The sequence below is a fragment of the Saccopteryx bilineata genome, chromosome 5, assembly GCF_036850765.1.
Source record: "Saccopteryx bilineata isolate mSacBil1 chromosome 5, mSacBil1_pri_phased_curated, whole genome shotgun sequence".
Classification (NCBI taxonomy): Eukaryota; Metazoa; Chordata; class Mammalia; order Chiroptera; family Emballonuridae; genus Saccopteryx; species Saccopteryx bilineata.
Window position 1 is genome coordinate 143,553,962 of NC_089494.1, and position 6,000 is coordinate 143,559,961.

Genomic DNA, 6,000 nt, shown 5'->3' on the forward strand with positions numbered 1-6,000 from the left:
TCATTGATTGCTTTCTCACATGTGCCTTGACCGTGGGCCTTCAGCAGACCGAGTAACCCCCTGCTGGAGCCAGCAACCTTGGGTCCAAGCTGGCGAGCTCTTTGCTCTTTGCTCAAGCCAGATGAGGAGTCTCGAACCTGGGTACTTCCGCATCCCAGTCCGACGCTCTATCCACTGCGCCACCGCCTGGTCAGGCTGTTTATTTTTTTTTTAAGATTTTATTTATTCATTATAGAGAGGGGAGAGGGGGAGGAACAGGAAGCATCAACTCCCATATGTGCCTTGACCAGGCAAGCCCAGGGTTTATGAACTGGCAACCTCAGCGTTTCCAGGTTGACGCTTGATCCACTGCGCCACCACAGGTCAGGCTGTTTTGTGTATGTTTATATCTCAACTGTGTATTTTATCTTTACCCTTTTACAAGGGATACCAATTTTACATCTAATTCCTGCTCAGGTTCAGACTCCTAATGAAGAGTAACTCTGCCCTGGCCGGGTTGGCTCAGCGGTAGAGCGTCGGCCTAGCGTGCGGAGGTCCCGGGTTCGATTCCCGGCCAGGGCACACAGGAGAAGCGCCCATTTGCTTCTCCACCCCTCCGCCGCGCTTTCCTCTCTGTCTCTCTCTTCCCCTCCCGCAGCCAAGGCTCCATTGGAGCAAAGATGGCCCGGGCGCTGGGGATGGCTCTGTGGCCTCTGCCCCAGGCGCTAGAGTGGCTCTGGTCGCAACATGGCGACACCCAGGATGGGCAGAGCATCGCCCCCTGGTGGGCAGAGCGTCGCCCCTGGTGGGCGTGCCGGGTGGATCCCGGTCGGGCGCATGCGGGAGTCTGTCTGACTGTCTCTCCCTGTTTCCAGCTTCAGAAAAATGAAAAAAGAAAAAAAAAAAAAAAAAAAAAAAAAAGAGTAACTCTGATTTAAAATCAGTGAGAAACTTCCCTTCTCAAACACTGCAGTCAAACCTTAATGCCCTAAATTATTTTAAAATATATATTCATTTTATTTTTAATGCATTAGACCTTAGTTCTTTTGATGGAATTAATTTATATGTAAAGAACCATGGGTACTTTACTTACCCTATTCTGTAACACTTAATAAAAGAAGTGTAGGGTAAACACTTGCTATTTCCAAAATAAAAGTATCATTTGTAAGAGACTTTGAAATTTAGGAAATAGAGAAAATACACTATTTCATGAGAACAGATCTATATATAAATAATAGCATCTGATGCAAAAATATTATCAAAGTTGTACATATAAATGTTGAAAAATAAGCCAAAATTACTTAAAACTGATACTTAAAATATTAAATATTGTGCTGTGAAAATTTTAAGAAAAATTATACTAGGTATAAATGGGTTATTCAACTTTTAACTCATGTACCAGCTATAGAACTTTTTCTTATATATCACAAGTGTATTATATAATATATTTCTATAAAATATTACGTGAAGCCTGATCTGGGTTGGTGCAATAGATGAAGTGTCGACCTGAAATGCTGAGGTCGCTGGTTCAAGACCTCAGGTTTGTCAGGTCAAGTCTCCTACCGGAAACAACTACAGTACTACCTTGCTGCTCATCTCCCTTTCTCTCTCTTTCTCTCTCTCTCCTCTCCTCTCTAAAATCAATCAAAAAATATCTAAAATATTAGGTGAAAAGGAAGAAAACAAGTATTATAAAATAGTTCAGATATATGGTTGTTTATTCAATAAACACTTATTGAATATTTACTGTAAGCCAGGGACTCTTTTGGATACAGGAAAAAGAGCAGTGAGCAAGTTATATCATATTTATCCTTTGTGTGATACACACACACACACATGACAATTGGTTAAATGTTAATTCTCATACTGCAGAATGGATTTCAAACTTCATAATCAAATTGTCACAATTGTTGAAGTTCAACTAAGTTTTGAAAAATACATGGTAATGTAAAAAAAATAGTCCATGTTATAGAATAACTTCATATAAAAGGAAAATTTCAATCTTAAAATAATGTTACCCTTTAAATATGATTTTACACTCTCACCTGACCTGTGGCAGCACAGTGGATAAAGCGTCAACCTGGAAAGGCTGAGGTTGCCAGTTTGAAACCCTGGGCTTGCCTGGTCAAGGCACATATGAGAAGCAACCACTGCCTTGCTGCTCCTCCCCCCTTCTCTCTCCCTCTCTCTCCTCTCTAAAATGAATAAAATATATTATAAAAAAAAGTATATGATTTTACGCTCTCAAAATATGTTTTTAAAAAGTATATATGGTATCAGTAGAATAAACAAAAGGTTGCTGTCTCCAATAGTCTTCATATAACAGCAGTTGACTCAGTTCTAGCTCATCTATTTCTCTATTTACCTGAAGTAAATCACAAAAAACTCAAATGAAGTATTTTATGATATAACCTCTAACCCTACTATAATGGGAAACTGTATTTTTTTCTCTGTAAGTATACATCTTGTTATAATTTTCTTTATTCCTAACATAGGCACCAAATGTTGGGATTTGCTTTACCATACTTATTTACATAAATAGATACTATGAAAAATACTTAAATCCAAATTTGTTTCATAGGTTAGTATCATTTATATTTATCTTTAAAGTTTTATTTGCCTTATGTTTTTGCATATATTAGTGTATATATCCTGAGGCATATTGGTATAATGAAGTATAGAAACTGAGGTATATGTCTATAATGTTAAGACTAGGTGCATTTTCCTTAACTTAGGTTTCTGACTTCCACAATGTGTTCAAAGTTTTGTAGTGGCTCTGATACAAAGATTTTTTTTAATAAAAAGCAATTATTAAAATTCATCTACTAAACATCAGAAATATAATCATTTCTAAATAAAACTAGGTGAAAAACACAAAAAGCCAATTTCTTATCATTTGTACCAACTCTCAGATATATTCTCTTTTACATAATCTCTGAATAAAAACTTTGTTTATTGGATATCCAAAGTTTCTTTTATGCAAAAAGTTTACTATCAGCCATATGCTAGTATGATTAAAATATTGAGGTATTTCTACAATGACCTTTGTTATTTGTCTCACAATAAGTGAGTACTACTGTGTCTTTGTAGATACAAATCCACACATGACACCTATATTATGGAGTACTATTAGAGATTTCATTAGAAGGTATTTATTTCCATTGCTTTCAATTGATAGTTTGTTAATGGCTTTTGGAAAATTCCATTTAAAGAAGTGTGTCAATCTTACTAGGTGATATTTTTACTCACCATACCACCTAGCAAGTGTCTTACGCCCAGTAGGCCCATAATAAATATTCATTGATGTACAATATTGGTGTTTAAAAGCTTATTGCAAACTGAGCTTTATTCTTCAGAGTAAAGCAAGACTTTATTTTATATATACAACTGAACTAAAATTTCTAAGTAATGATTAACAAAATTTTCAGATCAGTAGGTTTTAAATATTTTCAATAGTTGAAATTAATATAGGTGAAGAGTTTTTACCAAGTAGTTTAGAACTGTCTATATTTAAATAGCCTCAAATGTTAACCACCTTTTCATGAAAATGTCATCATTTTCTTAAAAAACAAACTCTAACTTAGAATCAGTCATTATTAATATTATTGTTAGATACCTTTAATTGTTGAAAAGTTTAATTAGGTAATTCTGAAATTTAAATTGTGTATAATCTAAATTCTAAATCTTTTTAAGAATTAAAGCCTAATATTTACTTTAAAGAGTTTGTTTAGGTTAATCTTGTGTTTGTCTTCAGAGCTACTCCTTTGCTATAAAATTGATATTTATTGGCTTTGTTGATAGTTTTAGTTAAAACATTATATAATTACCAGTAGAAAACTATTATCTAAAAGATGTCTTTAGATTGTCTAGACATTACATAAACCTCAATAACATATGAGAGTTGGACTATTGTTTTTTCCATGATACAACAATACTTAAAGATGTTACACTTTGACTTTTCAGAGTATTTTCAATATAATGTAAAAATAAGAGTGTAAATTGCGTGTTCCCATTTTTTTACTGACACTGAAGATTTGTATTTTTGTTACGATTAAAGTAACATGTAGGTGTCTGTTTCTAAGATACAATAAGTTTAGGTAAGTGAAAAGATAAAAAAGAGGAAAATGAAAAAGAGGAAAATCAGGTTTTGAAATGAAAGAGAACCTTGAAAGAAATAAAACATATCTTGGACCAAAAAAAATAATGGGAAAGAAAGAAAGAAAGCTATTAAACTGAATTGCTAAACACTATCTAGACCCAAAAAAAGTTACTTTTTAAGATTTAAATGTTTTCCCCTCGAAAAAAAATGCCACTGCTTACCAAATCCAAAACAAGCCCAAGAATATGTTAATTAACTGCATTGTGTCACAGAAAGAATGAAGTTGACAAATTCATTTTTTATTCCTTCAATTAACCAACGACGCCTAGTACATCTTAGATTTTCAAAAACTATAATATGTATATTTACCTCCTGAAATTGTACAGTAACAGTTTCAAGGACCTATGTGGACCTACAGGGTAAATCTTATGAAGCTTAACATTCCTGGGGAATTAAACACACAAACCCCTGATCACTTTTTGTCAGTCTTACTTTACTATGACACTTACTAAAATGTAATTTTTATATAGTGGCTCTTTACTCCAATTTAAAAAGCCATGACCATTGGTACAAATAGAAATGGAAAATATAATGACATGAAATTAAAGAAAGGTTATTTTAAACACTGACCAGCAATACTACATATGCCCCTCTCCATCCCCACCTCCATTTGTGTCCTTTTTCCCACCCATTTGTTGTTTTTCTCACAAATATATCATGACTTATAACACTTTTTAATTTAAATGAAACCAAAAAAATTGCCTAAAACACTAAAAGGTATAAAACGATGCACCTTTTTCTACCAGCCACATAGCAAATAAACGTATAAGCTATTCTAGTATTCAGACTTAAAAATAAAAAATTGAATCCAGTAGTTAGGGAGGAGGGACGATGGGAGGTGAGTGTGTAAGAAATGAACAGATTGAGAATAATTTTCCACACCAATTTTTTTCCTGTTCAAATCTTTCCATAGCTACACTTCAAATGATTTCTTATATAAGAATTTCTCCCTATATTTACCTCGAAATAACTGAATGATTTCTATGAGGAAATGCAAGTCTAGGAGGAAGATCCGCAAAATGAAAGTGTTAAAATGCAAACCACTTCTATAGCATTTCAAATGCAAAATCACAACCACCTCTACCTTTAACTCTTAAGGCTTCTCTGCAAACGCTATTTATGAACATCATCTGTTAACTTCTTTCTTATAATTCAAAGCTCTTGTCAAATGATGTTTTCATGATGATGTGTAAATATAATATTCCATCAGAGATCAATTCTAATTGTTTCTTAAAAATCCACCTTGGGAAACAGTGTAGCATACACAGACTAGTAATGGGTATTTTAGACAGAATTTCCGCCAAGTCTTATAAATCTAAATGTAATTTACTCCCTTGCCCTAGTAAGGTTTGGGCCAAAGGATTGAAATTAGTTCTTCATGAGTTTTCATGCACGGTGACTTTGGTCTTGTCTTCAAGACCCAAGAGCACTTGTTGGAAATCTTCATTTTTTAAAAAACGGTGACGTTTGCCAGAATTTTTTTCCACATGGCTCACAAAGAAAAAGAGAGAATTTCCTACGTGGTTGCAATTATTTGTTTCCAAAATAGGGTTTAAAAGTAAATGACACGTCTTTCCTTTTTGAATTTCACTGTTTTTTTGAAAATGCATTTCACGTTACGAAATCAAACCTGTTTCTGTTAGGAGTAGCTCGGGCCTTTTAAAATTAGACTTATTGCACACAACAAAGAGCTAAATAATAACAAGTAGAGACAGAGAAACGTGCTTTTCCTAACTCGGTTGAACCCCGAATCCACACATTTAAAGATATTTTAAAATATGATCGAATATGCTCCAACTCTACGGATGCAGGGAGGGGAAAGCCCACATTTGTCTCTATCTAGTTAGCACTTTAAAAGCACA